The sequence below is a fragment of the Peromyscus californicus genome, unplaced genomic scaffold, assembly GCF_007827085.1.
Source record: "Peromyscus californicus insignis strain IS unplaced genomic scaffold, ASM782708v3 Scaffold_16__1_contigs__length_79575227, whole genome shotgun sequence".
Taxonomy (NCBI): domain Eukaryota; kingdom Metazoa; phylum Chordata; class Mammalia; order Rodentia; family Cricetidae; genus Peromyscus; species Peromyscus californicus.
In genome coordinates this window covers 75,334,016-75,346,382 of record NW_026294458.1, presented here as the reverse complement: position 1 = coordinate 75,346,382, position 12,367 = coordinate 75,334,016, and the positions used below count along the sequence as shown (strand labels likewise).

At 48.1% G+C, this 12,367-nt stretch overlaps 1 protein-coding gene and 1 pseudogene across 4 annotated transcripts in view; both read left to right on the top strand.

The window, feature by feature from the left end:
- Nucleotides 1–4,226, top strand: part of LOC128111638 (MICOS complex subunit Mic10-like) — a 52,863-nt pseudogene extending 48,637 nt beyond the window's left edge.
- Hlcs (holocarboxylase synthetase) overlaps nucleotides 1–12,367 on the top strand; it is a 198,659-nt gene that overhangs the window by 142,179 nt on the left and 44,113 nt on the right. The gene's annotated exons all lie outside the window — the stretch shown is intronic.

The window sequence follows — 12,367 nt, the reverse complement described above, 5'->3', positions numbered from 1 at the left end:
GGGGTGCCCTGGATTCTGTCAGGAGTGATCACGTGTGAAACTATTGTGGTTATTACTGTAGTTACCATGCTCATAGGCCCAGAGTTTGGACTGAGAAGCTGTTTATAGTAAGTTGAGTAAGTCACAAAAGAAGGGGAACAGGCTGATGTGAAGGAGGAGTGAGAAGGAGTGTTAGTTCAGGTTTTCTTGGGTAATATTTAGCACAAGAGAAGGTGAGCAGTGCTCAGGACTGAGATGCTCTGTGGATCCCACGTTCGCAGGTACATCATGATCTGTGGGAACCGTATGACCTGGCTTGAGCTTCCCTCGGTGTGCCTGTATCCCCTCCTGCCTCTCCACCCGAGGGAGCCCTCTGCTCAGATGGTGCCTGGCACCCAGGGTGGACCTTTATGTCCTGAGCCACCAAGGCTGAGCCCCTCCGGCTTCTGGGTGACATGCAGTTTTGTTTTTCTGAGTCTCCCCTGGTCTTGCAGGTTTCAGTCCTTGGTATTTCTGAGGTTGCATGTGTCATGGTCATGTCTGGGGTTGTGTGGCCTTTCCCTTGCTGTAACTGTGGACTTCAAACACCCTCAGGCCACCATCCCACTGTGCTCTGTCTGCAGATTCAGCCACGGAAATAGCCTCAGGGACTGTCGGTGACTGCTCAGCTCAGACCTATCTCGATAAACGGCTAAATTATCTCTTAATTGAGTACAAGCAGAATACAATGAGGGGGAAAGAGAAGTGTTGGACACCACTGCTTCTTCGAGGGAAATTAAGAGCTCTTTCATGTCCGATTTTTAAAAGTGGGTTTAACGACACCATTGTGCGGCTAAAGCCGTGGAGGCGCACATCATCCAGGCACAGGAGCGATAACGGCGTTTAAGCCAGCCCGTGAAAAAGGCCTCCCCTTAGTGCTTCATGTAGCATTTCTTATGTGATTACTCAGACAACCTAATGTAAAAATATTTTGACTGCAGGTATCACAAGTGACACCCGGGCCCCTTTCCCCAGTGTGTGGTGACAAAAGCAGCTTCTTTAAGACCCACCCTTTTAATGAACCGTCTTACCGGAGACACTCAGAATCTAATAGTGTGCCTTTTGGTGAAGTTGTTGAGAATTTTAATGCATTTTAGTTCTCATTCATCACGGCCTGTGTGCTCCTCGCAGGAGGGTCCTTAGAAATAGGATTAGCTTCTAGAGGAATGCATTAGCCACGCCACAGAAGTAGGCCGAGAGCTAACCAGCCTGAGATTGCTCCAGCCTTCAAATCCTTAGCTGCCCCTCCCTGGACCCACCCCCCTTATTGACAGTTTCTCATTGAATGGCATTAGTGTGTTTAGGAGTTAGATGTTTTGTATGATCCTAGGCTGATCTCATATTCCTTTTCTGAAATTAATTCGGCGCTGCTTTACATGTTAATCCGCAAAGGATTGATTTGAAGAAGGTCAGAGCGGCGCAGCCCCAGAAAATAGCACTCAAAACGGCTCATTTCAGTTCCCAGACCTAAGCCCGGCTGCCTTTTCATCGTGACCCGAGGCCAGCTGGAGGCGGCTTGGAGGGCCGCAGAACACATCAAACAGTGGGGTTTGATGTGGGCCGGAGGGTGGACGGGCTAATTAAGTTCAGCTTGGTTAACCAATTGCAGTTTGCAAATTGAACAATCGTACTTTGAAAGCTTCGGACACAATAGAACACAGAATCTTCTTTTTAGGCATAAACATGCCCAATAACGGAGTAGCAGTTTTTGAAAGAAGCTTATACCAAATCCACACAATTTGGATGTCTCTAACGTAGAGTTCGTTTCGCTGGTAACAAAACTGCAGCCCCTTTTATTCAAAGAATTGCATGAAGTCAAAGGCAAGAAGACCCCATGCACTGGGTGGGGAAGCCAGTGAGGGAGCAAAGTGCCCAGTGGATGGAGGGTAGGTGAGTGCTGGAGAATTAAGAGATTTAAATTCTTCTTTGAGAAAGAAATTTAAATCTTGAGCCATAGTCAAACAATTGTTGGGCTGATCTCATGGATGCACCAGATAAGCGGCGATTCAGAAGATGAAAGTCTTGGACCCAGAAAATCAAATTAGAGAAGGCAGGGTCCCTTGGTGAAAAATCTCAGTTGTAGGGAAAGGCGGAGAAACCAGTTAAGTCCAGACTGAATAAAGATACGAATGGTAAATCCAAAGCAATCCCAAATTCGAGTAGAAAGAAAAGCGTCCACGTTTTAATCTACCTTCGGTGTGTGTGCGCGTTCCCCTTGCTAATAGAAGCTTTTCCCACTTTGAGACCAAGGTGCCGTGCGAAGGTCCTGCTAGTCCCTTTGTCCTCTGCATTAATGTAACCTCCGTCTTTATCAGATGCTTACTGTCTGCTCAGAGAAGTCACCAGACTGCCGTGGTCGATTGTAGCCAAGCAAAGCTGTCCTGCAAGATCACTGGGCTGCCAACTGGACCTGAGGTTTTGCTGCAGGATGTCTTGTGGGGGTCCTCAGTTGGTAGAGTGCTCGCCTGGCATGCTCAGTTGGTAGAGTGCTCGCCTGGCATGCTCAGTTGGTAGAGTGCTTGTCTGGCATGCTCAGTTGGTAGAGTGCTCACCTGGCATGCTCAGTTGGTAGAGTGCTCATTGGCATGCTCAGTTGGTAGAGTGCTTGTCTGGCATGCTCAGTTGGTAGAGTGCTCGCTGGCATGCATAGTTCGCTGGATTTGGTCCCTGACACTACACAAGCCGGGCGTGGGGGGTGCATGTGCCTAAACTCAGCCCTTAGGAGGTAGCAGTGGATGGAGCAGAAGTTCAAAGTCGTCCTTGACTATAAAGGGAATCAAAGCCAGCCTGGACTATACGAGATCATGCCTCAAATGAATAGGAAAGGAAAATGAGTCTTTCTGGGGTTAGGGCATCTGAGCAGCTGTCTCCCCAGACCCTCTGTGAAGTGTCATCCTTAAGCTTTTCTTACAAGGAAGGCTCCTGGCACACTGAAGGAACTGTCAGCTGCAAGTTTCTCCCGGAGCACATGGCAGGGAGGGCTGACAGCAGCAGCCCTGGGCTGAGGGGCAGGACCTCAGGTGCAGTGGTACCTCTGCTGAGGTCAGTGCAGGACCTGCTGCTGCATTCCTCAGTCCAGGCAGAGTCCCCATCCACAGCAAGGGGGCTTCGACAACTTTTCCCGCTGCCTTTATCTGTGGGTCTGACCAGTGATGTAAACAAGCTTAATTGTGGCTTTCTGCCTTCCTTACCCCCTTGGGAAGTGCCTGGTGTTGGGGGGAGGTAGCAGCTATCTTTAACTTGGATAGAATGATAGTTTTCTGAAATTAGCCATGGAAGTTTCTTCTGGACTATTCTAATTGATGGGGAAACAGGCTGTGTATAGGATGAATTTACATGCTTGCATTTACAATTGACTGCAGAAAGCCTGTGTGTGCCAACTGGTGCTACCTCTCCACTTTCCCCAACAAGTATTTCAGATAACTCTGGGCCTCCAAGGGAGGTGTGCCTGTTCAGCGAGTCCTGCAAGCTTATGCGTGTTTGGGGGTTGTCTGCGCCAGCTGAGGCTTTTGCACTGGATTTTTGCATGTGCTGCTGGTCTCAGCAATACGGCAAGCATATGTGACCAAAATTGCTTGGTGCACCTGCTTTGTGTATACGTGTGTGCTTCTGCTCAGCACCCTTGTCTTGGTGCTTTTAACGAGGGCGCTGGTTTCTCACAGTGGGAAGCTAGAAGGGAAACTCAGAGATGGAATGTTTGTACTTCACTTCCTTTTTTTTTAAGATCTGTTTATTTTTTGTGTGTATGAGCATTTTCCCTGCATGTATGTCTGTGCACCACGTGTGTGCGTGGTGCCCCGGGAAGGCCAGAGGGGGCAAGGGTGGTGTATGTCCTGGAACTTGATTACAGACCGTTGTGAGCTGCCGTGTGGGGTGCTGGGAACCCAGCTCCTCGAGGACAGCAGCGAGTGCTCTTAACACCGGGCCAGAAGCGGGTGAGAGTGTGGGGTGGGCTGTGAGGAGGGCTGGAGCTGCAGGTGAGAAACTGTCAGAGTAAGACCATGGCAGGAAGTGGGACACAGGCATGGTGGACGCAGGGATGAAGCCAGGTCCTGGGTCTGGGAGGGAGATAGGGAGTCGTTTTCTCATTCACCTTTGAATGAAGAACCTTTGGTTCTGGTGTGGGATTTCGGCAGACCTTCTCCATCTGGCAGCATGACTAGCAGGCTCTGTATCCTCTACATGGAAAATATGTCAAAGAGCAGTGATTAATGCTGAGAACATCCCGGCGGGGGGCGGGGGGGGGGAGCTGTGGGCATTGCTGCTGAGTGCTGAGGAGCCCTGGGCTACACTGACCCTGTAACAACGCCATTGCTTCCAACTCCAGCCGCTGTCCATAAGTTTGAAACAAAGTCTGTTTCTCTTGTGTTTTTTCTCTGGAAATTGTAAGGAGGTAGTCTTAAATAAATTAAAAACGGGTTAAGTTTTATTGCTTACTAGCTGCCTTCCTCCTCTGCAGATGATCACCTCCGCAGTCCCTTTCCCTAGACGGGCTTCAGAAAATGATGGATCTGGGCCAGCAGTGTCCATCTCATGGGAAGGGCTGGGAGAGAAGGAGGCCAGCCCCTGGCCCTGCCACTCAGGGCCCATGTATTAAACTAACCAGATCCACCCAGATCCCTGAGTGATGTTCAAGGTTGAGAAGCAGCATGGGAAATTTTAAAATCAGGAGCCTTTATTTTCCCACATCCCCCCCCATCCTACTCCTCCCCTCCCTCATCCCACTCCTCCCCTCCCTCATCCCACTCCTCCCTCATCCCACTCCTCCCCTCCCTCATCCCACTCCTCCCCTCCCTCATCCCACTCCTCCCCTCCCTCATCCCACTCCTCCCCTCCCCAGTGGCTGCATTTTCTCTCTTCCTTGACTGATTGCAAGGAGGGCAGGATTTCATTTCTCCTTCCCTGTTGTTACACTTTTGCATCGATTTTTCCAGATAAAATAGCAGACATCTTGTTGAATTTGATGATAAACACAGGCTGCATCTTTATTGTTAGTGCACCCCACACAGATGAGACTGTATTAGGCAGATACTTTTTAACTTATGAGAGGTTTATGTCTTAAGTTAGCTCATCAAGTTGAAAATACCCTAAGTTGAAAATGCACTTAAAGGCTGGCAAGGTGGCGCCGTGTGCTGGGGTGCTTACCAAGCAAGACTGAAGGCCTGAAGTTTGGTCCCGGGAGCCCTTTTGAAGGGCGACTTTCAACTGTAATCCCAGAACTTCTACCTCCAGATGGGAGCTGGAGACAGGAGGCTCTCCTGGAAGCTTACAGGCCCCCTAGCCCGGTCTATGTGTTACCTCAGAAATAAGAAGACAAACCCTGCCCAGTGAGGAGGATGGCGGGAAGAGAGAAAGAACACTGCAAAGCTGTCATCTTGTTCCACCCAGGTGCTGTGGCAGGTGTACTTGAGACACACAGACAGACAGACAGACACAAAAGAACATGTGTGACAAGGAAAAAAACTACTAAAAACATAATTCATTGAAGGAAGGAGAGAAAGAATGTGTGTAGTGTGCCTAACGCAGGGACATTGTAGTTCAGCATCCTAGGGCGTGGTTATTGTGACTGCGGCGGCTGCCTGGGGCCCCAGCTGCATCAGCGCCATCGTTCAGGGCCACCCATACCGACTGTGACTTCATGGAAACTCACGTCTGTGTTAGTTTTATGTTACTGGAGCAAAGCGCCAAAAATGATCAGCTTCTGACAGGGAAAGGTGCATTTGGACTCATGACTTTAGAAGTTCTAGTTCAGCGGTTCTCAACCTATGGGTCCTGACCCCTTCAGGGGTCAAATGACCCTTTCCCAGGAGTCGCATATCAGATATCCTGCATATCAGGTATTTACATTATGATTCGTAACAGTAGCAAAGTTACAGTTATGAAGTAGCAACGAAGTAATTTTGTAGTTGGGGTTCACCACAACACGAGCAGCTGTATTAAAGGGTCGCAGCGTCAGAAGGTTGAGAACCAGTGTTCTAGTTCATGGCCACTTGGCCCAGTTGGGTCTGTGGTGAGGCAGAATGTAACGCAGGAGTGTGTGGAGGAAGCTGCTTACTTCGTGGAGACCAGGAAGCGAAAGAGAATAAGAAAGGGTCCCGGTATCCCCATTAAAGGCACACCCCCAGTGAAAGACCATCCACCAGCCCCCCATCCTTAGGCACCCTAACTGCCCAAAAGCCTTCCACGTAGCCTTTGAGAATATGGGACTCCTAGAGTATCTAACTGGGCCTTCTGTGTGTGTGTGTGTGTGTGTGTGTGTGTGTGTGTGTGTGTGTGTGTGTGTGTGTGTGAAATCTGACGGCATCGCTGGAAGAAAATAATGCTCAGCTGTAGAATATGAGATGTGCCGGGGGAGCTTGGGGAGCTGTTCACCTCCCTTTGGCAATACTCTTGAAAGGGATGGGGTTTGTCGCTCTGTGGGGGGTGCCAGTGAGGTCCTCCTGGCTGGGGCTGGAGACACTGAGGGAAGATGCCACCTTATTCCTGCCAGGCCTCTGAAGACCACCAGCTGAACTGGGCTGTGCCCTCTGGGAGAATCCAGTGAGCACTGGGGACACATTTTCTACCAGGTGGCTTGAGGTGGGAGAGCTGGCAGTTAGTCATTTCAAAAGAGAAAAATATCCCCACGCCAGTGTTTTCATTTCTGTAAGCTGGATGCAAGCCTTCCATTACATTTAACTGTTGAAGTTTCTTCCTAAAGTGCTGGCCCACTCTCCTCATTAGGCAGAGGGCTTGCAGCTGTTTCTCCAACACTGCCTGATCTAATATTTCTTATTGTTAGGTACTTCCAGATGATGGGGTTTGACTCAAACGCCCCAAAGCAGTGAGTCTCGGAATTGAGGTTCTAGCGTGTGCCATGGCTATTTGCTTTTTATGTCGCTTAATAAGTTGTACATACATATTCCGAGAGGAGTTATGGGCTGCTTTATTCATTACACATTTTTCCAGCCTCATAATTGCATTGGCACCAAGTGTTGGCACCGTTTAAAAGGAACTGGCATGTGACTTGGTCGTTGTAAACCTCCTCATCAGACCATTTTCTTAGAATCTGCCTCTACCCCTCCCCGGGGTCAGGGGGGTGGACAGTGATGGTCAAGGCTTTGGTTGAATAGCCCAGCCTTCACAGTGCATCTTCTTGCGGCTGGCATGCTGACCTGTGGTGCCTAAGGATGTGCGTCCGTGGGCCTCAGGCGTGAGAGGGCTTATCCAGGAAATGACGCAGTGGAAAAATGGAAGCGGAGACGCTAGGACCCCGGCTGTTTCGGCGCTGTTTGCGTTGCTTAGTACCGGGAAGTGGGTTGTTCTGAAGAACGCTGACAAATTTATAATCTGCTGAGGTGACCTTCTCAATTACAAGAAAATGTTATCCCTGTGCTTTACATATTTGCAAGTGCGTGTAGCATGAAACTTTTAATTTGTCCTTTTCTCCTCTGTAAGCCACTCTGATAAATCTCATATACATATGACGTGTGTATGATGCATGTGAATATACATATATATATATGTATATATATATATGTATATTCCATCCTGTCAGTTCTGCTCTGTTCTGCTGTTGCTGGCTTGCTTTTTCATACACACTCATGAGTTTTCAGTGTGCACCTGCTGTGGCCCACAGGGCAGAGGACAGTTTCCCGGACTTAGTTTTCTGAGGGTCCTGCTTCCGTCATGCAGTGTTCCAGGCTGGTTCTCTGGCCTCTGCCTTGCGTCCCAGCAGAGGTGTTGGGATTACGGCGCACACCAAGGCATCTGGTTTTCTCTACGGGTTGTGGGCTGTGAAGCTACCGCTTTTTAACTGCTGAGCCATTTTACCTGGCCAAGACCTCTCCATTTTAAGCTCACTAAAATTGGTGAGTGGTGCCTGTTTTTCTGAGGAACTAGATTAGCTAATTAAACAAAAAATTTAAGTCAAAAGAATAAAAGCTGTATCGGCTGACTTATGAAGTCTTATCTTTTAAAAATTAACTGATTTTAAACATGAATATTCTAAGTCCTATGCCAGGTTTCAGTATTGGCTTAGGCTATCTTACTCCACAGTTAAAAATCAATGGATAAGTTTTGCACAGTGGCACACACTCGTCATCCCAGAACTTGTGAGGCTCAGTTAGCAGGATCAGAGAGAGTTCTCTAAGCCAAATTAGGCAAAATCCTGTCTCAGAAATTTCAAAACAGTAATGATAAAATAATCAGGTGGAAACAGTAAATCATGCATGATATAAAGACATGGAACTTTGGGACTTTAATTAGCATAACCCTCTGTTAGGATTGTTAAGCCTAGTGCCACAGAATGTAGGTATTGCTTGTCTCTTTGTGAAATCTTTTAGGAACCTGTTACTTCCTGGCTTGATGGGACTTTGAGAAGCAGAGGACTGACCTCGGAGCTTGGGCGGTCCCATAACACCTCAGTGGCTTTTACTTCCACCTTGCGACACAGCTGTGTGGTACCAGTTTCTGTGAGGCCCGCTTGTGGCTTCTGAAGAGTCTTTTGTAAGCAAAAAGGTGTCTCCATCTGTGGCTGTGAGCCCAGTGTCTGGTCCACCTCCTGGCCTGCCATCCATGCTCTCCTCGGGTGTCAGCAGCAGGCGGGGTCTCTCTGAAAGCAGGCCTTCTGAAGGGTCAGATGTTAATGATGACACCTGGATGCCGTGAGGGGGAAAGAGGCCTCTTAAATTGTTTGAACTTCAGAACCACTTTTCTCCAAGGAACGAACCTGACTTTTGTACCTAGCTCTGAGAGAGGGATGTTCTCTCTCTCTCTCTCTCTCTCTCTCTCTCTCTCTCTCTCTCTCTCTCTCTCTCTCTCTCTCTCTCTCTCTCTCTCCAGACTGAGTCAGGACTCACTCTTCACACTTGATGGTTGGCTCATCAGCATCACATTGGGATGAGTGAGTGGATGCTCCTGGCTCCCCACCCCTCCAGGCATGGCCCGGTGGGGGAAGGGCAGACCTTTCCTCCCTGCCATCACCTGCACTGGAGTGAGTTGCAGTTTTTTTTTTTTTTTTTTTTTTTTGTTTTTTGTTTTTCGAGACAGGGTTTCTCTGTGTAGCTTTGCGCCTTTCCTGGAACTCACTTGGTAGTCCAGGCTGGCCTCGAACTCACAGAAATCCGCCTGGCTCTGCCTCCCGAGTGCTGGGATTAAAGGCGTGCGCCACCACCGCCCGGCTGAGTTGCAGTTTTGAGCTCATTTTCCAGACATGAGCAGGTAGGTGCCTACTGCCCATGGTCCCAATTGACAAGCAGATTGTACGTCTCTAGTCTGAAAAATCTGGAATCCAAAACACAATAACATGATGCTCAAAAAGTTTTGCATTTCAGGCCAGTCACAGCAACACACACCGTAATTCCCAATACTCAGGCGGTTGAAGCAGGAGGACCATGAATTTGAGGCCAGCCTGGAGTGCATAGCGAGGCCTTGTCTCAAAAAGGAAAAGAAAGAAAAAGTTATGGATGTCTGAGCCTTTTGGATTACGTTTACTCAGCCAGTGAAACCTGTGACTCGTGCTCCCAGCATTTCAGGTGTGGGATCTGGTCCCATGTCAGCATTACCTGGGATGAAAAAGAACAAGACCCTGTTAAGGAGCTGGAAACTGTGCCGTTGAAGCACAAAACGCTCGCTCTGGATAGAATCTCATAAGTCAGGGCCCGGTGTGTATCAGCTGAAAGCGTAACAACTAGAGGCCGGTGGGATGGCCCAGGAGATAAACGTGCGTGCTCCCAAACCTGACTTCAGTTTCTGGTCCCCACGTGGTGGAAGCAGAGAAGCAGCTCCCACAAGCGTCCTCACCTCCACACGTATGGGATGATATGTGCCTGCCTATATAAATATATCCACGCAAATAAATAATGCAAAATAAAATTTCTTAAGAGGGTCTTGGTTAAGAGCAGGTACTGTCCTTGCAAAGGATCCTACTGTGGTTCTCAGCATCCACCAGGCAGTTTACAACTGCTTGTACCTCTAGCTCCAGGGGATCCCATGCCCTCTTCTGGCCTCAGTTGGTCTGTGCAGTCATGGGCACATAACTTCAGACAGACACATACATACACATAACTAAAATGAAAATAAATCTTAGTCCTGGACATGACGGCACCTTTAATCCCAGCACTTGGGAGGCAGAGGCAGTTGGTCTCTGAATTTATGGCCAGAGTTCCAGGCTAGCCATAGAAACAGTGAGATGCTGTGTCAAAAAAAAAGGGGGAAGGAAACAAACCAAATCTTTTTTTAAAAAAAAAATTGTTGTGTAAATACTAGAAAACTCCATAAATTGTCGACCTGCTGGTAATAACTGTTAAATATTGGTTGCATTGCATACTCTATGAAGAGACACTGTTTTAAAGCCCATGACAGAGAGTGCTTCTGAAGAAACTAGACTGTGCCCTGTGGCTACCAGAAGAAGGTCAGTGTGACAGTGTCTAGTTCATAGTCCCAGTGTGACCACATTACTGGTTTTAAAAAATATATTCGTTTAACCAAAGTTATTGGTTTCCTAATTAAAAATTGTCATGTGCATCCATGGTGGGAACTGAAACCATCTTAGAACTTTCTGGCTTAAAAAGACAATTTTATGTTTCTTGTGGTTTTTCTGAGTGGGAGACTTGCGTAACGTTCAGCCGAGTTATTCTCCATGTGGTGTTGGCTGAGGACACTTGGTTGTGCTAGTCATTGCTGATAGGATATCTTTACTCAGGTGTCACCTGTTCTAAAGGCAACTGTCAGGCCAGCAGTCCCCATGTTCTTGTCCATCATGGTGATCTCAAGGAGTTTGGATATTTTCTTGGGTGCCGAGGACCCCAAGAGAGCCCCTACCTTTCCATTGGAAGCGTGCTGGAGAATTTGGAACTAAACCTTCCGACCAGCTTACCTTCCTCTCTCTCCTCCTCCTCCTCCTCCTTCCTTCCTTCTGATAGGATCTCGCAGATCTTAGTCTGGTCTCTAATTCTCTGTGCAGTCAAAGATGGACTTGAACTCCTGACCTTCCTGTCTGTACACAAGTACACTTCAGTCATGGATTATAAACATGCCCTGCCATGCCTAGCCTCTGTGGTGCTGGGAATTGACTACAGGGCTTCCTGAAAGCTAGCAAACACTCTACCAACAGAGCCACAGCCCCAGACCCAAGCCATCCTTAAAATTTATTTGTTTGTTTATTTATTTTATGTGCATTAGTGTTTTGGCTGCATGTATGTCTGTGTGAGCATGCCACATTTCCTGGAACTAGAGTTACAGTCGGGTTAGCTGCCATGCCAGTGCTGGGAATTGAACCCGGGTCCTCTGAAGAGCAGCCAGTGCTCTTAACTGCTGAGCCGTCTCTCCAGCCCCTTAACATTTTTATTGGGTAACTCCCCGACACCTGGAAGCTGCCGATGTCTGCCTGGAGACCAGCATGGAGATCTTCCCACTTGAGCTCTACTGGGTGAATGCTCCAAAGACCTGCAAGAACTTTGCAGAGCTGGCTCCAGGGCAGGGTGTGGGGGTGTGGAGCTGCTACAATAGCACCAGATTCCACAGGATCATCAAAGACTTTGTAATCCAAGGCGGTGACCCAATAGGTACAGGTCAAAGTGGTGCATCCATCTACGGCAAGCAGTTTGAAGATGCGCTTCATCCAGACCTGAAGTTCACTGGGTCTGGGATTCTCACATGGCTAGTGCAGGACCAGACACCGATGGCAACCAGTTCCTTGTGACCTCCCCCCACACCAGGTGAGCGTGCCAGGGTATAGGGATGGTGAATCAAGTGGGCATGGTGGAAACAGACTCCCAGGACTTACCAGCAAACCGTCACTGTGACGCAGGCTGAAGGGACCCTTGCAAGTGAGGGGAGACGATGGTGCAGGGAACTCAGGTCCTGGAGGGGCGATGAAGAGAACTGGAAATGAACTATTTGGATAGGTCCACAGTATTGGTTTACATGCTTTTCCCTTCTTTAATTGTTTGATTAACCGCATAACTATTTAGAACAAGGATTACTGCATTTCCTCCTGGGTCTTATAACACCTGTAGATGCGATACACCCAGCAACTCCAGCCTGATGTGGTCGGTATGGGCTCCTGTGGCTCTAAAGTTTCTCCATCGTACAGGAAGTGGTACAATATTGACGGTGGCGGGTTATAAAACGTAACCGCGCATACTGTGGTCCCCAGTGCAATAACGTAAAAATGTAAAGAAACATGACTAAGAAGCTAATCGAGCAATTGAAATGAATACCCCAGTGGTTTTTTAAGAAGCAGGAAATGAGGAGCAGAGGAACACAATTTTAATTTTTTAAAACAAGTAAAAGGAACCAGTTTGTATAAATTAAGTCATAACAGGATGATGAATGATCCAAAGATCCATTTCAAATCAGGTTTTGG